Below are 25,909 nucleotides of genomic sequence, written 5' to 3' on the forward strand. Positions count from 1 at the left end.
ACATACTATTGTGACTGTTATGTATATGCATGATTCTTTCTACCCCATCTTTCCTTTATCATTCCACACTCTTTCCCTAACTCCTTCTTCCCCCCATTGGCTGCCATGTGGTAACCTGTGTTAGTACATGCAGGTGTCCGTGCCAACCACGGTGGGAGGGTCGAACTATTTAGGAGAGGGGGGTCGATACCCTTTCATCCATTAGGTTTTGACAGATGGTGTCTGCGTGATTTTAATGTTACCTAATGATTCAGTTTGCATTAAGAAAGCCATATCCGCCCTAGCTAGCTGTAGTATTTCTTCTAGAGATCTAGTCCTCTGCAGTAATTTTTGGAGGAATTCAGCTTACTCACAACCAGAAATTGTTTGTGATTTGAGAGCTTCTTCTGTCGAGTAGTGTGTTCAAAATCACAATATTTCACTCTGGTCCAATGTTTCTCCCCTCTCTTGTGTGGTTGTATGAAAAATGTGGCGTTCATAGTCTACATTGCGTAGTGGCGTGAAGTAGTTGTTCAGGGAGTTGATGATGCCTTGAAACGTAGTGGTGGTGCTTTCTGGCATTTCAAAGACAATGTTGCACAATACTGGGCCCAGTGAGTGCATTAATATTCCCCTGAGGCGGCGCTCTTCCCTCACCCCAGTTGCATCGATGGATATCTGAAGTTCTTGGAGCCATCGGTTCCACCGTGGTGCTAGACTAATAGTGTCTGTGATGTCAAACGGTGGGACCGCCTGTAGTTGTAGGGATTAATTGCCCCATTCTGCCCTGTCCTGTCCTGTCCTGTGGCGTGGGAACAGGGGGCGCGGAAGCTGGTATGGAGGAGCTGCCAACAGCCTCATCCTATGACATGGTGGTGTCACCCAGGCTGTGAGACTGTTCTTGTATTGGGGACACTTGTTCACATGCTGTGCTTATTCAAATCTAGGCAGTGGGTGTGAGGTACACATTGCACGTAGCGCAGCACACGCGGTGGAGCACGTGTAAATATATTCATGGCAGCTAGGTGGCAGGCCACTCACTTCTTTGATGTTGGGTGTGCTGATGGTTCCTCCGGAGCGTCAGCAGGGCCTGCACGGCAGGCATCAGGAAGCTCTGTTGAAGGCACGGTGTGCAACATAGTGATGTCGATCACAGCATGCGTAGCCTCTCTCACTGCACTAATAGCTTTTAGGAATCCTTGTCGCCAGTGTTGTGAGGTATTCAATGTGGCAGCATAATGGAGACAATCAATAAAGACACAGAGGAAAACAGCAGGTATCTAATCTTCTTTATTTCTAAACGGCAACTGCCGAACGTTTTGTTGGTAACCCCGCCTACCCATTGTGAGCCTCCATACTCGCCATGGACAAAGGACTGGGTCCTCCCTGGGCATACAATAAACATAAAGATGGGACGCTTCACTTGTGTGCCTGACAGATTGAATATAGGCAGTGTCACTGGAGGTAAACCTGTTCCTGGTATTGGAGATGAACTGGCGGACACGGCCTCCTTCTACCCCTCTCCTCGATGATGGGCACTACATTAATTGTGTCTGCTCATCATTTATAGCAAGAAGGCTTACATTTGACCTGCTACCAAACAGAGTAGCACAGTATAACACTACCAGAGTCTAAGAATACACTTCCCCACAAATCAACTTTCCATTTTATATGCACGCAGTCCGAGTTGGAGAGTGTGATGTTATAATTTCTATACGCGCCGATACTACTAGGAGTTTCTCCAGGGTAACCATAGACATAGTGAGGGGGGTCATGTTCAGAGGTGAACACATACATGAAAGTTGGGCATGAAAATATTCACCTGTGAAATGGAATGCCCATCCTTTTCTACAGAAGCTGAGGGCAGACTAGTGATCCTCGGAGTCCCTGGCAAAGGTGGCTCTGTGGCTTTGAGCATGAATACTCATGTGTAGCTGCTTAGGTGCTAGTTGGGTATTCTTTGTGCCAATTTGCAGGCCCTTGAAACTCACTATGGGGAGAGAAAACCTACGATAGGTCTTGGGTGTTTGTAAACAACTAGAGGGCAAAGTTTCTGGGATTTGCAATTTACTAAGTAACTAGGCCAACAAAAAGCACTCAATTACACCCACTTGACTTGTTTGCATTTTCTATCATACTGTGTATATGGTATTTATGTACGTGTGTTTGTGGTCGTAGGATGCCATGCACATCGATTAACTGCATTGTTGCCTCATTCGCCTTACACTTTATCCCTTGGACGAAAACTCCTGATAGCAAAATGTTTATTTTCAATGTGCACTTCAGTCGACAGGGTTGTTGACCCAGTGTGTCATTATATTACAGCCCTTACTTCTTATTTGAAAAGCATGCTGAATTCTGGGACCTGTAGTTTTGTTTTGTGCTGTTGCCTGAACACGAGGGATCTGCTGACAGTGTTATTGATTTCATGGAGAGCCTCTATTTATTTTCGCTCTATTTCATGAATGTTTCATGCCTGCACCACATATTTGGACAGACTGCTTCAGGGCAACTATGTCGTCACTTCTCTAGCTTTTATAGGTACTTGCAGAGCGTAGGCAATGTTCGATTTGAATGTAATGTTTGCTTTTTAAGGCACCGCAGTTTAACGAGCCCTTACAGACTAACAAGGGCCGAGCACCGTGAACAGCACGAGGAGGCCGCAGGCCCGATGCAGAGGCCGGGCAGCAGGATTCGCCACCTTCAGCAAGCGGAGAAGGGAGACAAGCAGAGTTCTGGCCCCGGCCCAGGCTTCTCTGCGGAACGTGCACCCTGCCCTCCTGCAAAGGCTACTCGGAGACGAGCTAAGCCCTGTGGATTGTAAATAGCGGGTATTCCCCCAAAATACAGTTAAATCGAAGCCCATCATGATGAACACAGGGAGCAGGGGTTTGTTTGTTTGTTTGTTATTACTTGTATTGCGCTCCAGACCCATAGGTATCAGGGCTCATTGCAGAAGAAGTCTCACAGCTTAGTTACACAACGTCATTGTACTATCCACTTTAACTACACATCAATATTAAAGTGACATAATATCATACAATTTACCTCTCATCTACGCAGTAGACAAGATAGTGTACTTATATACAGGTTAGTTACACATCAATATTAGAGTAACGTAGAATCATATACTATACAACTTAGCTACACAGTAGGGTTGATAGTGTACAGGTAGTACAGAGTGGTTCATGAGTCAGAGTGGTTCATCCGTCAAGGAGATGACGTCTGGCATTGCTAGTCGGAGTCTTTAAGCCATTTTATAAAATTCTGACGGAATTTCGGGTATGTTTGATCCACTCGCAGAGGCGGGGGTAGAGAATTCCAAAGTAATGCTGCTTTCACCTGGAAACATCATCCCCCTACTCTAGACAGTTTGAATCTAGGGACTAAGAGACTGTTCAAGCTGGATGATCTGGTGTGCCTAGTAGGGATGGTTTTGATTAATCTGTCTGCGAGGTAACAGGGTGCTGCATTGTTCAGACATTTGAATGTGAGTGAGGCGACATTTAACTGGATTTATTCATAGGTAGAGAGCCAATTATTTAGTTTACTAACTTCAGATATGTGCTCTCTCCTGGAAATACCAAGAGCTGCTCTCAAGGCGTTGTTCTGGAGGAGCTGGATTATTTTAATGGTTGCCTTGTGGGCTCCAATGTAGAGAGCATTACAGTAATCCAACTTCGACAGAACAAGTGCTCTTGCCAAGGTAATACAACTGTTGTTAGAGAGGAAGGGTTTATCTGCTCTAATTAATTTGCAGGTATATGCGGTGGAGGATGCCGGTAGCGGAGAGGTTATTGTCTATGTTGTAGGATGAGTATCTACGTCGTAGCTTTTTAAGAGTGGAGGAAGTGCCCAGGATGATAATCTCCGTCTTGTCATCATTCAGGCATAGCCATGTGTGGCCATCCATGCCTGGATGATGAGATACACGCTATTCCCCCATGTCCCCCGCTCCACTTGTTCGGCATTATGGGCTTTGGGGGCTGCAGGGGTGTCCCCCGCTTCCATGGCATTGGAAGCGGTGGACACAAAAAAAGAAAAAGAAATGGAGACCCTGCAGAGTCATCTCCGACCCACGTTAGTGGGAGGGAACTGACATTGCAGGGGTACAGGAGTGTTGGCGGCACACCGCTGTGTGTGCCGCCAAAAAAGGTAAGGGGGATGCAGGATGGCGGAAAGTGATCTACGTGATCACTGCAAACGGGATTTTGTGATTCGATATTTTTGGATTTGCAATTTCCCGATGCGCAGTGATCACGTAGATCCAAATAGTGTGCCGTGCCAAGCTCAGCCGTGTTTGTATTATGGTGCATAATGTGTTCTTCAGAGGAATGTGCTTATTCTGCCCCATCACGTAAGCCCAGGCCCGGTAACAGCTTGGAGATGGATCGCAGCTTGGGTTACTAAACATGCTTGGATGATGTCACCCCCTCTCCCCTCTGGCAGAACCTGATCGCTCGATATTAACAATACAGATCAACAAGTGTGGTTTGGCTGGGACCAGACCAGGACCTCGATGGGGCTGCTCAGAAGGGATCTGTACCCCTGGGATGCCCCAGGAAGTAGAGTGAAAATCCCAAGGCCAACACTGGTCAAAGTGCTCTAAAGCAAATACAGCTAAGCAATAGGTTATTATAACATTAGTGCCGCCGCCTGATGAAACCATTTGGAGTTCAGAAGACATCCACGCTAGTAAATACAAAATAACATCCTTACCCAATGTCCATGCTGAGAAAAATGGCTGCCCTGGATTAAACAAACACAGACTGGAGAACCACTCATATTACTCACTGCAGAGCCAATCAGGAGCTCCTTACATCAAAAACTCTACCTTACATCAAAAACACTACCAATCCCCCACAAGTCACTAGATGTACATTTTCAGAGCCATTTTAAACTGAAACTTAACTATTCAGACCCTCCAGCTTATTGCGATTTTGCGATCCCGCAAAATGCCGCGAAAACGGCCGTTTTGCGCAAAATGCCGCAAAAATGGCCGTTTTGTGCAAAAACAGCATCTTTTAAAAAAAAAAATTTTTTTTTTTTTTTTTTTTTTTTTTTTTAAGTAATCTGCAAAAATTACTGTTTTGAAAAAAAGAATCCTCAGGGTGCCAGGTGCTCAACTTTTTTTTTTTGTTTTTATTTACACAAGAAATGAAATCACTTGCGCCCCAAAAATTGCAGCCCAATCCACAAGGGACACATGAATGGGCACATTTTATATGCGCGCCCATTCAGATGGCCTTTTTCACCTCCTTGATCAAATAAAGTGGCGTTTCTGTCAATTTAAAAGCACATCCCGCATTTCCAAGCAAGATGCACTTTTAAATGTGCAGAAATTGTAGGCAACCCTACGCGCACGGGATGTGGGGCTGCCACTGCATGACAGGGTCTTTCCTGACCCTGTCATGCATTTCTTTTAAGGTATGAACCGCTGCTGAGTCGCTTGCATTTCTGTTCCTCAAACAGGATAAAAATGCATTTTTTGGGTCACATTTTACAGCGGCAGGCACCTAGAGTGCCTGTCCCTGTGAAAGGCGCTGGGAGCTTGCAGAACACTGTCGGGAGAGCGATTCTATTCAAAGTACTCCCCATTTTGATGACAAAAATTTATCGAATGTTACAATTTGACCAATTACGTGCAGTTCTATTCGATCGATTTTTATAAATACTGAACATGTGTTGCGGGGGTGTCACCCGCTCCCCTTGTTTAGTATGTTTGGTCTAGGGTGGTTGCAGACGTGTTTTCCCCTTTTTCCTCAAAATTGGAGGCGGGGACAGAAAAAAAAGGAAAATAACGAAAAAAGGACCCTGCAGAGTCGGATCCGACCCGCGTTAGAGGGACGGATCCGACCCGCGTTTGAGGGACGGATCTGGCACCGCAGGGTTGCAGGGGAAGCTGCAGCGACCAAGCGGTTAAGTAGGGGAGGGGGTCGGGTGGTGGTGAAAGGTACATTTTGGGTTGTTTGGCTGAAGTGCAAATCAATTTGCAGCAAAATTGACTACGGTCAATTCCGCCGCAAATAATTACACTTCGTTCAAACAACCCAGAACACCATTCAAGGCAGCTGCCAGCGCACAATTTGCGCTACAGCTCAAGCCTGTGGAAATGCGCCGGTCACCTTTGAGAATAATGTGACCTGCTCATTTCCAAAAATGGGTTGTCTAAAAATAGCATATCCTCCGTTCTTTTTTTAAATGCCCCCTCATTTGAGGAACTGGGACAAAATCTACATTTAAAAAAAATAATAAAAATGGTTACACTATGAGAGAGAGGGAGAGTGATGGGTGAGATGTGAAGTGATGGGCAAGAAAGTAGAGGAAGAGCAGTGGGTCAGAGCAGGAAGTGCTGCACAAGAGAGCAGAGGAAGCAGTGATGCGGTGGGCCAGAAATCTGAGAGCGAGCAGAGGTACAGAAAGTAGAGGAAGCGGTTGGCCAGAAAGAGGCAGTGAGCTGCAGATTGGGAAAAAGGATGAGGGAAGAATGTGATAGAATGGGAGAAAAGATGCAAGATGCAGAAGCAGCACAAAAGAATGAAGGACTGTATATTGAGGGAGGAATTGTAGAGTGTAAGGTGTGAGTTGGGAGTATGATTTGGAGTGTGGCAGGGGCTGGGCAGTGCAGATTGTGACTTGACAGTGTGACATAGCACGTGAGTATTTGTATGACAGAGTGAGAGGTTAAGGAATGTAAGTTATGATGGAGAGTTGGTGAGATGTTTGTGGGTGTTTGGGGGATTGGAGAACATAGAAGGGGAATATTTTCAGCATTACAATTGATAATGATCAATTTAGTTAATACTATTAAATAGGCATGAACATTAAACCAGAAATGTAGCCAAATCAAACACTGTTCTGCCAAGCCAGAGACATCTGGGACTCTTCCTATTAAATTAATACAAAAGACACATAATAATGATACCCTGGCTCTCTTCTAGCCTTGCACTCTACCTATTTCCTGCAATGTGGCAATCTTACACCCTCCAGTTAATACAAAATGTCCCGCAAAAATGCCGCAATAAATAAAGGTTTGTGCCGCAAAATTTGCCATTTCATGCCGCAAAATTTGCCATTTCATGCCGCAAAATCCTGGAAGGTCTGACTATTACACCAACTTGTTTATTTTTCATAAAAAATACAGTGAAATGTGAAACATAAATTGAAAGCTGCAGTAAATATATTTTAAAGCATCAATCAAGTCAAATAACATTAACAGGTGGCGGCAGCCATTTTGGAAGTAAAAATGGCTGACAAATTCACCACACAATACAAATTCAGTGAAAGAGTGCAAAAAGAGGTGTGGTTGGAGAGAAAATGAGTAGGAATGGGAGGAAAATCCTATAGATTTCACTTAGCGATGGGCGTTAAATGGGTGGGACATATAGCCAAACTACATAAATCCATCCTCATATGTCATCTGCATTGAAAAGCATTACAAACCTACATTCAAAGCCCCAATTTCAAGCTCTTATGTTAAAACTCTTATTTTCATGACAATAGTTTTGGCTTTAAACGTAGCGCTTTCAGCACCATCTAATAGCCAAAACTAAAAATAGTAATTCACTGCATTACAATTGGAAATACACCAACAATGGGTGCTAATTCCACCAAAAACACAATGCAGTTATATCCACCTAAAGAGGTGGAGGTGAATGCATGCAGGTGATGGAAGAAAAGCTACAGGTGCAGCCAATGGACTCAGAAAGGACATGTAAGGGCCACAAAACAAACACAACAGACCCCTTTGATTAAACACTGTGGTAGTTTTTTGGAAAAGGCATCCATACCTTTAAACTTATTTAAGAAAGGCCATTGCACTGGTTCATCACTTCTGCTAGTGGATGATGTATGATCTAGACATGTGAATAATATAGCTCCTCGTATAAAAATAGTTTTAATTAAAAAATATACTAAAATCACATTGTTATTTCAATTATTCAAAGTGCCATGTGAATCCCAATGAAGTGACTTGTGCAATTCCTGCAACACATTAAAAAACAAAGGTTAATTAATTTGAAATGAACAAATATATCGTTCACTACTCGATAATTTCAATGTCACAGTTTGAATTTCTTGTTCTAAGTGCTACTTGAGTGTAGCTTCGATGATGCCTTAATCCATTTTTATACAGATACTGTAATGTAGCTCAAAACACACTTCCCTGTGCACACAAGTAGCAATTAGAACAAATTCAAACTGTGACATTGAAAGTGTCTAGTAGTGAATTATATTTTTGTTCATTGAAAATACGTTAGCCTATGTGCTTTTGTATTTTTAAACTTCACATTTTATTACATTTTCAATTACAGAAGGAAAAACCCAAAGGCCCTAAACCGGGCTGCAATAAAACAAATCCCAACCTTTCCCTTCGTTCCCGCCAGCCCCTCCCACGCCCCCTGATGCAACACCAATATCAGAACCTCAACCTGGCATGCAATGAATAAAAAACAGTAGCTACAGTCCCTATCTTTGGGCAGCTTGACATACAATCCCAGAAAATCCTCTGGGGGAGTCGCCCATAGCCCCTCCAACACACCAAAAACAACACGGACACAAACCCCTCACACTCCCATATATTTAGTTTGAAACCTCAACCACCCCATTTCCACCTGACCAAAACCCCCAGGAAGGTCTGCTGTAATTTTTTCCATCCAATTAATGTCTTTGGACCCCCATTCAGCTTGTAGCTTTTAACGACAGGCCCTCCCGCTTCCAATGACACGCGAAACAAGCTCTGGCTGCCATCAACAAAAAATGAACCATTGTGGGTAGACCACTATAATCACCCTCCATCTCTTCCAAGCCAAACAAAACAAGCATGGGCTCCAGGGGGCGAGATAACCCCTTTATGCAACGCAAAACCTGTGTCCAATACACCTGCACTCTCTTACATGCCCACCAGATGTGCCAATACTTGGCCCGCACTCTGTGGTCATCCCAACAAAGAGGGCTGACCCTAGCATACATGTTGGAAAGGCAAACAGGATCATATTGCCACTGATGGTGGAGCTGGATGCAATGTAACTTACACTGACAGAATACCAATGTCTTAAATGCCTTCCGACACATCAACAGCCACAACCTTTCATCAATATCCTTCCCCAGGTCACCTTCCCATCTGCCCCAGAGACCATTGGTTCCACGATGCAGAAACAAACGCACCATACAAGGCAGAAATCAACCCTTTCATATACAAATAAGAGTCCAGTATTTTCTCGACCTGTGTAGCTGTGGTTCCCATTTCTCAGCCATAGAGCTCCTTTAAGCCTTATTTACATAAACAACAATGACAACTTCCCTACATATAATGCCTCCTCCAGCTTCTGAATAGATATGTGTACTCTCCTGCCATAATTGCCCCACCCTGGCTAAATTCTTCAAACCAAGCCTGATATCCGGACAAATCTAGAATCTCCTCACTTATGCCAGGTGCCTACAGGTGACTCAGCGGGGACGGCCACAAAGTGACACCATGCATTCCCACCCGCGGATGCCAAAGATCCCAATTAACCCCCAGGATGGGATGCTCACGAATCCTGTGCAGACTCTTCCTCCTGGGAACACACACCTATTCCCCAACTGTGACCGGCCTCGGGTGGAGATCCACTGCCTTTTCTGTTCTTCCCGTAAATGAGGGACCTGGCACCTGAGATATACCGCCTTATCGTACCCAAAGAGGTCCGGGAAACCCACGCCCCCGAGGACCAATGCATCATAGGCCACCAAAGGTTTCTTCCCCTGCGACAAAAACCGCAACATATGCCACTTAGCTTCCCTAAGTAAAGCCTCCGGAACACATATCGGGATCGTCTGAAAAAGAGAGAAGAACCTATGGAGGAAGTTCATTTTCAACGCATTAAGTCGTCCCATCCACGATAGAGTGAGTATCTCCCATTTAAACATATCACCGTACAAAGTCCCTAGCAAATGGGGTAATTAGCCTCACATAAATCCCCCAACCAACGGGTAACCACCACCCCAAGATAATGAAGCATATCTAAACTCACCACCATCCCCAAGTGTTCCAACATTCCCAGATCTCTACAGCCATCGTCATCGAAAGGAAACAGGACAGACTTCGCCCCAATACCTTTAAACCTGGACAATTTGCCAAATCGACCTATCACCTAAAGAGACACAGGGTTTGAGGTATGCGGGTTGTGCACATGAAGCAACATGTCATCAGCATAAAGCCCCAACTTAAACTCGGATCCCCCTTCTCTAATCCCCTCCACCTGAGGGGTGGCCCAGACGCTCCGACAAGGACTCCATGGACAATGCAAATAAAAGGGGGGAAAGCGGGCACCCCTGTCTGATCCCCCTATGCAACGTGAAGGCCCTAGAATACCGATAGATAACCGCCACCCTCGCCGACGGGGTAGAGTACAATGCCTGAATGCCCTTAAGCATGTTTTTCACCAAACCGGTACCTCCCCAGAACCCCGTACAAGAAGGCCCACTCGACCCGGTCAAAGGCCTTCTCAGCAACTAAAGCCAAGAGTGTTGCATTACCCACCCTTACCTCGAGCCATATCCATCAGGTGCAAAGTATTTCACAAGGTATCATCCCCCTGTCCACCGTTAATGAAGACCACCTGGTCAATGTGGGCAATAATGGCATAAAATTCTCGAGTCTAGAAAATCTTTGGATCTACATTGAGTAGAGTTATTGGGCGATATCCCTCGCATGACCCGAGGTCCCTTGCCCCCTTGAGGGTTGAGGAATCACCAATATCAAGGCACGCCAAATAGACTTCGGGCCCTTCCGGTCTCCAAAGTATGATTAAACAGCTTAACTAGGTGAGGGGGAGCGGGCAACCTGCAACGAATTTGTAAAACCTTGTTGTGAAACCGTCATCCCCAGGGGCTTTCCCAGTTTGCAACCTCTGAATCGCCAGAAGGACCCCTGATGCAAACAGGGGCCTCAGTGGCCAATATAGCTCCTCTCCACTCATCCTGGGAAGAGCAATATCCCGCAATACACCTCTATCCCTCCTGTGCTGGTTTAAGGCCGCCAAGTTCAGCAGGCATTGCATAAGTCACTTTATTGGGGTGCACATGTCACTTTGAATGATTGAAATAACAATGTGATTTTAGTATATTTTTTAATTCATATTATTTTTATGCGAGGAGCTATAGTATTCACATGTCTTGATTATACAGCATCCAAAAGCAAAAGTTGAAGTTGATGAACCATTGGTTTGCCCTTTCTTAAATAAGTTTAAAAGGTTTACATGCCCTTTGCATAAAACTGCCACAATGTTTACTGAAAGGGGTCTGTTGTGTTTGTTTTGTGTATAGACCAGGGGTGACCACTTTGATTGTTCCCCTCGAGTGTCCCTTTGTTTGACGCATGGAAGGGCCACACCATTCCCAAACACACTTCCCAACACCATGCCACCATGAGCAGTTGCAAAACTAGATATCCAGCACCCCCTGTCCTACATTGAGCTGCAGAGGCATACACAGCATCAGCACAGAGCACAAACAGCAGAAAGGTGGAGGAGAGCCATCCAAGGAGATCACCCATTTCACGGGTCAGGCCATCACCATGGGCACTAAGTGATGGGCTGCAAATAACACCAAACCTCTTCATCAGTTTCCCCATAGTAGGGCTGCTCACCCTGATGCTATAGGATGAACTACAACGCAGGATCAACATCCAAACAGCAATCCCACCATTGCTGAAGCTTGTGTCTGTGCTGCACGGTCTCGCCACAGAAACCTTCCAGCACACTGTGGGCAGGTTGCATGGCATTTTGCAGCACACGTTTCCAATCGTGCTCATCCAGGTGGTGGACATGCAGCATGCACCCTAGAACATCTCTCTGCCCACCACCACTGCACAGGTAAATGCAACAATGGCACGCTTTACACACCAGCCCACTTCCTTAAAGTCATTGCTGCTCTGGACTGCACACATGTGACATTGGTGCGCCCCCCCTCTCAAGCATCAGAAGACATTTACAGAAATAGGAAACAACAACATTCCCTTAATGTATCAGTGACATGTGACACACTGCTGAGGTCGCTTCCCAGGTTCCACCCATAATGCTATGGTCCTGCGAAACAGTACACTGTCTGCATACATGGAATGGAGGCGTACAGAGGGCAACAGACTGGGATAATGGGTAAGTACAATTACCATCATACAACATACAGACATGCTTCACAAGTCAAAATGGTCCCAATGATGGGGGGAGGGGTAACACATATTTGATGTTGAAGCAGTGCATGCCCTGTCACATCCCTGCACATGAAGGGCTTACTCTCTAACACAACAAATAAGAAGCACCCTCACCCTCCCGGAGAGGGCCCTGCAGGACAATGCCACAGCTTGACAGAAATACATGATCCTCAATGCACTAAGAAATGTCCTAAGAGTGAACTACAGGCACCACAATGCATAGGGAAAACATACCTACACAGACAACAGCACCGTTTTTGTGTGCATGATGCCAGCACCATACTGACAGGCAGGGATGGCATGAAAGCTGCAAAACATGAATGTATGTGCCCAAGAGCAGGAACGCTAAAATAAAGTGCACAATATAATTAGTATACTCATCAAAGCACATGCATGAGTGCCCGGTCAATGAATTCCACAGACAACAAGTTAATTGCAAATCCAGTTACAGTGTATGACTGGCTCACCTAGTGGTTTAGTTATGTGTGAAATGGGAGATTCTCCAAGTGCACTTTCCAATTTCCCCCTGTAGTACATGAGGCATCATAGAGTTCGAAATTAAGGGCAGCAGGGAGCTATTTAGCTCCTGCTAGTAGCCTCGAAGAGCCTGGTTAGCTTGACAACCAACAGCTACCAGAAGCTACTCATTAGCTCCCCAGACCGACTAATGCCGAACACACACCTATATGAATTTAACTCTGTGTGTTTAGAATAATCTGTAAATAAACATGACAATATGTTTTTACGACATTTAAAGCAGAATGGGTCATGAATTATGGATACAATGAGAAGTTTGCATTTTCTGTGGAGGTTAGAGTTGCGCAATGCTATGAACCAGCTCCTCATTCCTCAGTGGTAGCTCCTAATCACTGCTTAATGCTGGATACCCAGGAGCTGCTTTTAGCTCCTGCTTTTCCAATCATTTCGATCCTTGCATCATATAATGTAGTGATTCCAAATGTGCCATAAGTATAGTAGGAGACCGTTAACCTATATGTTATGAACAATTGTCACACTTGCATATTTTCTGTGGCCAACACCAATATCCATTGCCTTCACAGGTGACTCTGGATATCCTCAGCTTCAGTGGCTGATGACACCTGTCTGGGACACGCACAGCACAGGAGGATCCCTACAATGAGGCACATATATGGATCAGGCTCTCAACAAAGCATACCTTTGGCCTACTGGAGGAACGGTTACGGTATCTCCATCAGATACGAGCCAGCACAGATAGACAAAATAGTTCTAGTGACTGCCATCCTGCACAACATGTGCATTAGGAGACATGGCTCCTCCAGAAGATAATGACATACAAGCTGAGGACCACTTGCCACCACAAAGTGACCATGAAGAAGGCAGGGTCGGATGTCTTGTGGGCCAAGAAATGATTGTCAATTTCCTTTAAGGACATTTGATTGCACATACCTGACACAATTGTATATAGTCACTTAGTACATTTGTCACAGTCACATCCACTCAAAAATGACTGCGCTCGCATCTGTTCAATTGTCAATAGGACTTATCTGTAAACAAACACCAATAAGCACCCACCTCCCTCAATCCCCAATACGCATGCCCCCACACCTCCCTCAATCCCCAATGTCATGTTGAGCCTGGCAATTTATCTTGTATGGCATTTATCTTGGCCAGAAGGCGCATTTGGTCTTTGAGTGGTGGTGTGCAATGACCGCCAACGGGGACTCCCCGCTTGTGATCCTTCTGGGGTAGATGGGGGGGGGGGTAACAGAGGCAGAGCTAACTGACTCCAGGCCAGGCATGTGTTGCATCGTGAGGAGAAATTGCCCTCTGCATATTCTCCTGGACAGCTAACAGTGTCTCTGTAAGCTGCCGCACTTTCTACCCCACCAGAATATTTGCCACAGTTGCCTCAGTGAGGCGATAGCACTAGCGTGACATTTCCCTGCCTATTCTCCTCAAGGCCCCTTGCATGGCATCCTGCATTGCCTATGCATGCTGTAGCTTAAGCTCTGTGAGTTGTTCCATCCTTTCCTGCCACTGCTCCATTCTTGTGAGCCTCTCCCAGATAGAAGATAAGACATCACCGCCATTCAAGTTTGGTGTGCCGCCAATGATCTTTATCTGAATGCCAGCAAGACAGAGCTCCTCCTCATCGGCACACCTTCACCATCCTTCACCTCCCTCTCTGGCCGGCCTCCCTGGGCCTTCCTCCTACCCCCACCTGCGAGGCTAAGAACCTCGGGGTCATCTTTGACTGCACGCTTTCCTTCTCTGCCCACATCTCTGATGTCTTTAAAATGTCAAACTTCCTACTGCAGCTCCTCAGAGGTACTCTACCTTTCCTCTCCTTCCCCTAGAAGTTCACTGTCTCCCAAGCTATGGTTCTCTCTAGGTTGGACTGCCTCTTTCTAAATATACCTGCCTCTACTCTCTGCCTTCTGCAACAAATCCAGAACAGGACTGCAAGACTTGTCCTTGGCCTCAAGCCCTGGGATCGTATCTCTACAGTTCTGAAATCTCTCCATTGGCTCCCAGTGGATGCAAGGATTAAATTCAAAACCCTCTGCACTGTCCACAAGGCTTTCTGGGGCCTGAGTCCAAAATACCTTCAGCTATCCCTCCGCAAATACCTCCCCTCTTGAGCTCTTCGCTCCTCTACCTCCAATTCCCTCAGGATCAGTCGTTTTTCAAAGAAACAAGCTGGGGGTAGATCTCTGGCTTCGGCTGGGGCCTCTGACTTGAACAGCCCCCCTGCCATTCTAAAACTTGAGGAGAACCATCTCTGGTTCCGGAAGCACCTCAAGACCTTCGTCTTTGCTTCTGCCTTTGCCGCCCCCTCTCCCCTGCTGATCTGTTCTCTCTTGGCACCGTGCACCTGGACAGCCTCTGTCCTCCGGGCCCAGGTACCTGCTCCCCCTGCCACCAGCCCACACTGCCTCTGGGCCATGCCCTGCACTTATCTGTACCCATACTGCCCCCCCTTTTCTTCCTGCACTCATCAGACCTACCCTGTCTGCTGCCTTAAACCCAGCACTTGCCAATTGCTGGCTGCACTACCACTGTTTGTTGCCTTTATTTATTTATTTATTTATTATCTGTTTCTCCTTAGCTCCGCACTTTTCACTTCTCCCGCCTTCCATGCACTTTTCCCCTCCCCCTCTCCCATGCACTTGCGCGTTCTCAATGTCACTGGGCCTAGTAAGATCGTTGTTTTGTTCTCCCCTGTTCCCCTCCCTTGCCTTATCGTGCTCTGAAACACTTGTGTACGAGCACAATAGAAATAAAATATCAATTCAATTCAACCACTGGGCAGGGCATCAGGTTGGGAAACAGGTGAGCGGGTGCGTGTGACATCACTAAGGAACACTACTGCATCACCACCGCCTGCAGCCTCATCATCGGCATCATTCTGTGTAAGGGACTTCAGGTCACCTGTGAGAGGTGATTGGGAAGGAGCAGTCAAAGGGGACACAAGGCCTGGAAGGGGGCGCGGGGCCGAGGGCATGACAGCTCCAGCCCACCACTGACAGGTGACGAAGAGTCAGGCTGTCTGGTGGTAGTGGTCACCGGAGGTACTTCGGCTTGACTTAAGGCAGGCTCACTGCTGGAAGTTATGGTACAACTAGCAAGGTAGTTGCCTGATTGCCAGTATCATGCTGATGGATGCAGCAGCAGATGTGAGGGCAGGCAGCTTGGTGGTGCAGATGTTGCTATGCAGGTGCGAGTTCCAGTAGAGATGGTAGATGATTCCAGGTACACATTTGTTCCTGCTTTTATGGCTGTTGCCTTGTGCCTACTGTCTGTCGTATGGAGTGCAGGGGTGGCAGAAGAGGTGCTCAGGGTGGAGTGTCTTCTGCTGTGGGGATGGGCACGGCATGTGGAGATGCTGCAGCACTGGCACATTCACCCTGGCTGTCGTGTGTGTCTGTAATGAGAGGAATTAACTGGAATCAGCTTTCATATATACTTGGCAGGTACATGCAGGTAACAATGGGAATGGTCAGTGACCTGGGTTGATCTACGTATGTAGGTGTTACGGCTGTCTTGTGCACAGTTCACTGGGGCGGAATTAGCGCCTTCAACATTACTATGACTCACACAGAGTGTATGTGTGTCATTGTCCTGGTGTGATGGCTAGGGTGTGTCTTCTGGGTTGTTGGCGCAGGCGGCTGCAGTCCTAGGTCCACTTTTGTGGAGGGTGTCGGTCAAGCCCTATGTGACCTGGCATTCTTGTGAGAGTACTCCGACTCCTGTGGTGGTTACCTATTTTGTGACATATGGCATTCACTGTAGGGAGAGGGCATAGTGCTTGACATTGTACATGTGTTGGCTTATGTGTGGGGCCTAGTAATTACATTATTCTGACATATGGCATAACCAGGGGTATATCGGAGTTGCTAGTCATGGCATTCTGCAATGATGGCTCTCAAGGTTGCATGAGTTGACAAGTCTGTTGATGCCTACAGTCATCACATTTCTTTACATTCAGTTCCACGTTGTTTTACTTAAAGATGTACACATAGAATGAGTCGATCTGTATTCTTGTGGCATTGTTGACGGTGAGCCAAAAAGGGACTTACCATCAACAATGTCACCTGGCTGTGCGCTTAATGATGGCTGTGACAAATGCACTGCCTTCACGTATCCCTGTCCCAATGGTGTGCTTTTGTGCTCACATTGTTCGGCTTTGCTTCCTGCTCCCACCTCTGCTGCTCCTACTCCCTCGATTCCTTCCATAAGTAGAATGCTTGCCACTTTCTTCTCCCAGGGGTTGAGGTCCAGTGGCTTAACTGTGCCTCCTCCAGTGGCAGACGTCTCACTGCAGTAAGCTGCGACGAGACTGTGAACACACGCCTTGAGGTTGTTCCACCCTTCCTACAGACTTCAATGTCTTGCTCCACAGTGGCCACTACCTTGTTCCTTATGTCTGACTATATTGTGGCCGTGCGGTGGATAGATGTGTTGCATTGGTGGGTTCTGAAAAGTTCTTCAGCATTGTCCACCACCTCGTCAGCTAATACCTGCAGTTCAGCCTCACAGAATTTGGGTTTACGGATCCCCTTGTCAGGTACCCTTGTCTGGCCCTTGTTTACTGACATGCTTACTGGACGTTAGGTCGCTGAAGGGCTAAGGGAAGTGGTGGTTTAAGAATGGATTGGGTTTTTAAAGATGGCCGCCATGGAGCTACATTGTTTGCAACATGGCCCTATTTCCGCTAGGCTGTCATTCCACCAGCGGAATTACCACTTGGTAATTCCTCCGATTTTCCGACGGTAATGGTAATTCTTCAAAAAATTGCCAGATTTACCATTCGGAGTTGTTTTTCGTCAGTAATTCCGCCAGACAGAATTAATGCTACAGCTGATGGTTTGTGCGTGCACCCGTCAACTTGTAATGTGGCGGTAATTCCACCAGACACCACAGTAATTCTGTCCGGTGGAATTACCACTGAATTTACTGCCCAATTCGTAATGAGGGTCTAAATCCTAATGCAATGTAATATGTAATGTAATACAATGTATGAAGTGCAAGCCAAGGTCACAAGGGCATCTGGGCACTATCCAACAAGTAAAAGAATAGCCAGAGAAGCCCTCCTGGTCTCAGAACAGGAACGTCTTGCATGCCCTAAGAATGGGATATCACTCTACACAACACATACTGGGCCCAAAGGCCTAAACATATAGTTAGATGAAAATTAAATAACTTTATGAAATCCGATGACAGTCCGGCAGCCCCAGAAATAAGCCTAGGTGAAACACTTTGGAGTGATGTGTGCTCTTTCTGGAGTTCATCCAATAGATTGACAATATAAGTACCTTTGGAGTGGTTGAGGACCATCCCCAAAACTTGTCCACACTTCCAATCACATTCTGGAGCACACAAATGCATGTGACACCCCTAATGTGGCCTTTTCTTTGCTTGCAACAGGGAACACTGGAGTTGCAGAACTCTTCTTTCAGGTGGCACAGACACCTGGCGTGCCCTTGAAATAGGAGAAACATGCAGCCAGCCCCTGCTTTGGTGACAAAATCATTCATGAGGAGATACTAGGCAGCACCACAGAGCCTCACCAGGTAGTACGCACATGGCAAAGATTCTAGTCTTTGCTTGGCTCCTCCGAACATCGGTGCCAACCTCGGTGGGGCCACCAGAACCCTTCCAACCTCGGCCCTGGGAACTATAAGGTTAGGGTTGTTTTAATTGCTTAATGACCGCACAGTCCCACTCCATCCTCCTGGTTTCAGGAAGCGGAATCCAATTGTGCAGTTTGTGCTGCCCTCACGGTGTAAACCTGCCCTTTTCCCGATTGCGAGTTCTTACTTTAACAAAATATTGTCAGAAGTTAGGGGTGAACTACGGCAGATGGAAAGATCACTGATTTGGCTGCACGGTTGCAACACGAATAATGAGGATCCTGTACTTGAAGCTTTGGAGACAGCTTGTTTCTTTACAGAACCTGATCTCCCATTGATGGATAATATCTTGGGTCCAGTACCAAATCCTATGTGCAGCAGGAGAGCAATGGCAGCTAAGTTAAGCAGCTGGATTTCCTTTGGCAATAACTGTCCTCTGAGCTTTGCTTCCAGGTGCTATGCATGCTCTACGCAGCCATAGGCGGATAGACAACGCTTAGAGGGGGGGGCGGGGGATGTGCTATCTTTCTCTGCTTCCCCCACCACAACAATCATTACCTTTTCCCTTGTCCCTCAATTCCTGTGAGTCCTTCTCCGTTTGTTGGCAATGTATTAACCAAAAGAAGATAGATGGTATTCCAGACAAAGACCAGCTGAGCCTTTAATTTAGAAAGGTCTAGGTGGCTTTATTATACATATAGACAGTTACTGTAGGGTTCCAGTTACTCTTAAGCTCATACTTCTCAACCTACTGACTATCAAAGCATACCTCTCAACTCACATGATTTTGGCGGGTGTCCCCCGTCACGAAATCACGTCACTCACCGGCCAAGCCCCTTACACACGCATGTTAGTCAATGGGTTCTCACCCGCCTAAAACAAAAATCGGGTGTTATCAACAGCCCAGGTGACACAAAAGGTTGAGAGGTATGCTCTAAGTTAGGTGCGATCAGATGTGCTATGAGGAGGAGTGGCGTGTGATCCCACTAGGAACTAATGCAACTTTGTATGCTACTAAACGCTTTCTTTGGTGAATAAGCCCATTGAAATATATGGAAGACATCTGTATGTGGGGGCATGAAAATATGTCCACAGAGGTTTGTTATGAGGCTGCACGGCCTCGGGGGATCTGGTAACCAGAGCAAGCCTAATAACGGACACAGAGACACTGGTTGCTCTTTCGGGCTTCACTCGTGCAAAGCAACGTGCCTTGCGTGATGCCAAATTTATAGAGAATATGAACTGACATCACACGGTCTTGGTCTCTTAAAGTGAAATCACCACACTCCTCCTTTTCCATAAAGTTTGAACACCAATCATTAACTTTATAACCACTTGAACACTTGCACAAGTTCAGAAACATGGATCTAACAATTTTATATTCCAAGATCTACCGAATTGGCCTGCAAACGTGCTGGCTGACTTCTCGATTCTCTCTGGGGGTACATTCTCCCTTCTGCATGGTCTAGGACAATGTGTGCTGTCGGCTCCAAATCACTATGTTCCTCAGGGTACCAGCCATCTTATCTACCCTATTATTCTTGAGCATCTTCATCGCCAACACTTTCAGTGCTGGATGGGTGGAAGTCATGCACTACTGGAATGGTGCCTGCTTCCTCGATCTTCTTGCAAAAACAAGAGGTTCTGGTAACAGTGTCATGACCACTAGACACTGTGACCATTGATCCTTTAACATCCAACACCTCCAATGGTTGAGGTTCATAGTTCAGGGACAACTTGCCTTTGGGATGACGGCATCTCACATAGTACTGTTTCACTCATGGCTAGATCATATTCACGTAGTCCTCTTCTGAGGTTTTCATTTTCATTTCTAGCTCTCCACCACCTTCTGATTATCAATCTCTTCAAGGGCACTTTGCTCTGGGTCTGGTATTAAGCCTCAGGGGCATCTGTGGAATAGAACCTCTGCCGGGGGCACTCCTGTGGAACTATGTGGCAGGGGACGGCAGCCCAAAGTATGCCCTGTCGAAGCACAGCTTTGCTGCACTGTCGGAATACTCACTGTGTAGCACGGGGCACTGCTCGGAGTGAGTGGAGTGTGCACGCAGCTCACCACATGACAGTGTCACCGGAGAGACACAGTCGGGTTCGTTGATGAGCGGACTCCATTCACTTATGAAGCGACTTCCTCGTCGCCATTGTTCTGAGGCTCCACGGCCTCAGAGGAGCCGCTAACCACAGCAAGCCAAATAACGGACACAGAGACACAGGTTGCTCTTTCGGGCTCCGCTCGTGGACAGCAATGTGCCTTGCGTGACGCCCCATTTATAGAGAATATGAACTGACATCACACGGTCCGGTTCTTAAAGGGACCACAGCACAAGGTTAACACCCTTCAAAATTAAGGGGAGTTGAGAGGTATGCAAGTTGCATACAGGAGGGACCACCCATGGGGCATCCTCAGAACTGGGCATTGAGCCAGCTCTCGCCGGATCCGAGATCTGGCATCAGATGTGTAGCCAGATCTCGGGATCCAGCCAGCCTCAGCCGCAAATAGGCCATCGCAAGCGTACAGCGTTGTTAAAAAAAAATTACAAACAATTACGCATTTGAAAACCCAAACCAAAGCGCTGCTCGATGTATGGAATGGAGTGGGGGGGCGAAGCCTCACAGTCAAATTGGCGCCATGGGCGCTCTTCTGGCTCTGCCCCCCTTACCTATGTCACAGCAGAAGCCAAGGCAGACCCTCGGGAGTGAGGAAGGAGGATTCCATGCTGTGAGACACTATCGTGTCGGTGGAGGCTCAGGTGGGTCAGGAGGTGGTGTGTCCCAGCAGCACCAGGGACTCCGTGCTCGGAATGTGGACTTGATACTGGAACTCTGCAAGGCGGTGGTGAACGCTGGACTGGGGTAGTCGGGAAGTGCGGAAGAGAGACATGGAGGGATGCCTGTGTTGTGGCAGGAGCCGACGCGCTGCAGTGTGTGAGTGGTAATTGGGGGTGGTTTGACTGGCAGCTTCAGATGGGGCCTGTGAGAGGAGATTGAAAGGCACAGCAGAGGTCGGGTTGGATTCTCGTTATTGTCGATGGAGGATGCGGGATCTAGTGATTCTGGATCTGAGTGGCAGTCAGTGCCTGCTAGGAAGAGGGGTAAGTCATGAGATGTGTCTAGGAGCCGGTCTCCTGTGGATCGGGTGGAGGTTGTCAATGGTGTCACTGTGTCTTCAAGGTTATCTGTGTTGGAGTAGGAGGCAGGGCCTCTCTGTTCTGAGGTGGTGGGAGATGCGGGTGGTGGTGTGGTGTCTGGCATTTGGTCTTGTGTGCTGAGCAAGGGGATTGGTGCTTCGGTCGAGTGAGTTTTTGTGGTTCTTCTGGCCAGTACTGTGGAGGGTCGGAATTTCCGGCAGGTGTGCCCGATTGAGATTGCGATTTCGGTGGAGGAGTGGCCTCATTCATCTCAGTCTATCTGTAAGGTGAGTGGAGGTAAGCTTTTAGTTTGCTGTGCGTCTTTGGAGCAGCAGGAGATCTTGTTGCATTTGCGTAATGTGGTGGGGATTCCGGTGGTGTGTTCTGTACCACCTGTTCCTGTGGCTAGTGGTAAGGGGGTGGTCTATGGTGTTCTGGCTAGTACTGATTTGGGCTTTTTGATGTCTGAGCTTAAGGGTGTTGGTGTGGTTGCGGTGCGTAGGTTGGGTCCTAGGAACGGGAATGGGGTTTTAGTTTTGACTATTGTCTTGGTGTCGTTTCAGTCTGTGGAGGTGCCCCAGTTTTTTGTGGATTGGATATGAGAGGTTCCATGTGGCAAAATATGTGCCCCCTCCTTTGCGTTGTTTTCGCTGTTAGAAGTTTGGTCATGTGGCCGGTGTCTGTAGAGGGGAGCAGTGTTGTGCGAAGTGAGGCGGTGGCCACGATGTCAAGGAGTGTTTAAGTGAGACGGTACCTGTATGTAGGAATTGTGGTGGGGATCACTGTGTTATGTTCAAGGGGTGTATTGTGTATGTCTGTGAGGTTCGAGTGCAGTCCGTGAGAGCGTCTTACAATTTATCTTATGCAGAGACAGTTGCACGGTTGCCAGCTGTTGGTGTGGATCAGGTTGAGAAGGTTTGTCTAACTGGGGACGGGCTCTTGCCCCCTTGGGTTGTTGCTGTGGATAGTGTTATGCAACCACTGGTGGTCTGTGACTTATTGGTGTTGACGAAGGAGAAGTTTTTGTTGTTTATGATTGAGGCTATTAATTGTTCTTTTCAAACACAGAGCAAGACTGAGAAAATTATGATTATAGTTAGGGCGGTTGAGAAGTTTTTGGGTATTGTTGGCTTTACATTAGAATGAGGTGTTGTGTAGGGGGATTGTGTGAGGTGTGGTGTCTGTATTTTGCTGTGGGTCGCCTGGTAGTGGAGGTTTGTTGTGGTTGGTCTGCAGCTGCATTTGTGGGAAGTTTGGCAAGCTTCTTTTTGGAACAAGACTGAGAAGGTGATGATTATTGCTGGGCGGCTGAGACGTTTTTATGCACTGCTGGCTTTGTGAGGGTATATTTGATTGAGGTGTTGTGTACAGGGATTGTGTGAGGGATGGTGGCTGTATTTTGGTGTGGGTCTGCTGGTAGTGGTGGTTTGTTGTTGTGGTTGGTCGTTTGCTGCATTTGTGGGAAGTTTGGCGAGCATCATCTATTTAGATAGAAAAAGCTGGGTCCTGGTCACTGGGAGCCGCCCCAACAAGAAGAAGGCAGATCCTCGGCAAACCTGGGGGCTCCCTCGGTGAGTTAACCTGCTCTGTGAGAGCGCACTGTGCACACAGAGCGCTCGCACAGGACAGGGCCTGCGTGCACAGTGCGCTCTTACAGAGCAGCTTAGATAACTGAGTCGAGCCCCCGGGTTCGCCGAGGGTCAAATACCCTGTGACTTAGCAGAAAGCCACTGTGCGCACAAAGCAGAATCCATTTAGAAAACGCAATGATCAAAGAGCCCCCAGCTGTGATAGATGCTTTTCCCAAATGAATTCTGGTATTTGTAGTTTGGGTCTGAAACGGGTGGTACATGCTGTGATGGCTTGAAAAGTACACAAACCAAAGTAAGATATGCTTACTATGGTTTGTGTACTTTTCAAGAAATTGTGTATTTTTTAAACTATTATGTTGAACATTTCCTTTGATCGGAGTTCAACTGGCAACTCCACCCCCTCTGAACTCCGCCTCCTTGGAACTATGCCCCCTCCATCAAACTCCACCCCCACACCGGCCCTTGTGGGATCCCACTTCAAATATTTTCCATTTCCACCACTGGGCATCGTTATGCACGACCTCCTCCTACCCCCTCCAACTGACACATACAGAACACGTACACTACAAGCTCTGATCAACATTAACTGTCAGTCATACACATATCAAAAATCCATCACATTCATGACCACCCAGCAGGACAGGACCATATTCAGCCACGGCTGGATAAAGGTGTCATGCCGGATCAGGGCCTCTTACTCTTAGCGGGTATTTTCTCCAAATAAATTCCAATGATTTTAACACACACACACACACACACAAATACCTTCTGGTGGCACTTAAATATCCTGAGCTTTCCGGTTGATAAATGTACTTGATTCAACCCAGTTCTCTGTATGAGTCAAAAGAGCGGCCATGTTGAACATCTCGTGTATCTCTTTTTCTACTGCAGTTAGCGTACTTAAAATGTAGTTTTATATTTTATATAGAGTGCTCAAAAAAGTACAATAAAAATGAAATACATCAACAGCTATACCCAAATCAATGTTGAGGTTTACAGCATCTCACAATTTTGAAATTTCAATGTACGACAGAAGTATACCAATACATTAAAAATACATCTACGAATTTAATTCTGGAAATTACATCGTTTCTCGTGACAATATTGCTGGGTTTCATGTGTGCCAAAGAATTGCTTGTTCAACAAGACAAGCCCGCGTACAAAAAAGGGAGAGAAAGAGTCCCTTTTCTCTTTTAATCGCGGCCCTCCCAGCTAGGTTGTCATGGACACCAGACACGCAGTCGCGGTACCCCCCTCCCCACTGACCGACCCCTTTACCTCGATCTGGGGAAATTTCTGGAACCTTCCCCGCTTTTGTCGAGTCGAGTTAGGGGCACCTGTAACACACCCCGTTGAATACTTTGCACCAAAAAGCTGTGATGCAACGTTAGCATCCACTTGGTTCTAGCAGGTTAGTGTCTAGTTCCCATCCGAGAAAAGGACCATAGCAACGCCCCGCCTACTTTTCTTCACGTGACATTCGACGTCAGCATTGTGATTTTCGTGAGCATTTTTCGTGAGCGGGTTTCTCTTCACAGTCTTCAGCGGGAATTGGGTAGGTTTCGGCTGCCAGTTTAAATGCAGCCGGAATCTGTGTGCCTTTGGTTTGCTGCGGTTACGGTGGGCATTTTAACACCAGATAGAACCGGGAGCCCTCGGCTGCCAGTGCAACCGAAATCTGCATGCTTTTGGCTAACGGCGGTTAAGTTAGGCATTTTATTCGGGATACCGGTAAAGTTTCTGCAAGACCAGATGGAGCGTCCTACCTGGTCTTGTCCCTCGTGTTTTTCCGAGCGGGAAGGCTCAGGCTGCACTGCAAAAACAGGAGCAATCTGTGTGTTCTTGGGTGGCTGAGAATGCAATTTGCATTTTCTTCTGGATACCATTAACGTTCCTGTAAAAGTGAGACACCAAATTAAGACGGGGATCGGAAAATTACATTTACTTTTAAAAATCATGTTCCTCTTTTCAACGTGAAAGGTATGGAGGACTAAGAAAAGTAACGGGGACAGTGGATGGTGGTGTTTAACTGATCAAAGGGGACTAATGGGGTAATTTAATGTATGATGTGTGTGTTTAGAATGGGTGGTTTTAGAGGTGGTCGGCGGGGCACATTGGTGTGGGTCTCGGGGGAGGGATGGGGCACATGGGTGTGGGTCTGGAGGGTGGTATGGGGCATCTTGGTGGGGTCTGCAATGGATGGGGTACATTGGTGTTGGTCTGAAATGGGGATGCAGCATTGGTTGGTCTGGAGGGTGAGATGGGGCATCCTGGTGTGGGTGGGATAGGGACATCTGTGTGCATCTGGAGGATGGGATGGAGGCACTGGTGTGGCTCTGGAGGCAGTGGATGGAAGCACATTGGTGTGGATTTGGTGGGAGGGATGAGGCACATTGGTGTTGGCTTTTGGGAGGGATGGGGCATCCGGGTTTTGGTTGGGACAACAGTGCAGGGCTGGGGGCACATTGGTGTGGGTTTGATGGGAGGGATGGGCTCATTGGTCTGGGGAGGGATGGGGCATATTGGTGTGGGTCTGAAACAGGTATGGGGCGTCTGTTGGTCTGGAGAGTGGCATGGCTCATCTAGGTGTGGGTTGGGAGAGTGGGATGGGGCATCTTGGTGTGGGTCTGGAGGGAGGGGATGGGGGCACATTGGTCTGGGTTTGATGGGAGGGATGGGGGACATTGGTTTGTGTCTGGGGGAGGGATGGGGCACATGGTGGATCTGTGGGGTGAGTTGCAGTGGCTTAACTGTGCCTCCTCCAGTGGCAGATGTGTCACTGCTGTGAGCTGGAATGAGACTGCGGACACACGCCTTGAGATTGTTCCACCCTTCCTACAGACTTCAATGCCTTGCTGCACAGTGGCCACTACCTTGTTCCGTATG

The 25,909-nt window shown here is 47.2% G+C and overlaps 1 protein-coding gene across 3 annotated transcripts in view; it reads right to left on the minus strand.

Annotated features, from left to right (window-relative positions):
* Positions 1-24,466, minus strand: part of NEK5 (NIMA related kinase 5) — a 1,893,692-nt gene extending 1,869,226 nt beyond the window's left edge. For 2 of the 3 annotated variants that reach the window (XM_069639859.1, XM_069639857.1), the window contains exon 1: positions 24,302-24,466. The gene's annotated coding sequence lies outside the window, so the exon portion shown is untranslated. Of the gene's footprint in view, positions 1-23,788; positions 23,887-24,301 lie in introns of those variants that run through there. The other variant, XM_069639858.1, reaches the window with a different exon arrangement.
* Between the last annotated feature and the right edge of the window lie 1,443 nt (positions 24,467-25,909).

The sequence above is a fragment of the Ambystoma mexicanum genome, chromosome 7q, assembly GCF_040938575.1.
Source record: "Ambystoma mexicanum isolate Mex_15411 chromosome 7q, UKY_AmexF1_1, whole genome shotgun sequence".
Taxonomy (NCBI): domain Eukaryota; kingdom Metazoa; phylum Chordata; class Amphibia; order Caudata; family Ambystomatidae; genus Ambystoma; species Ambystoma mexicanum.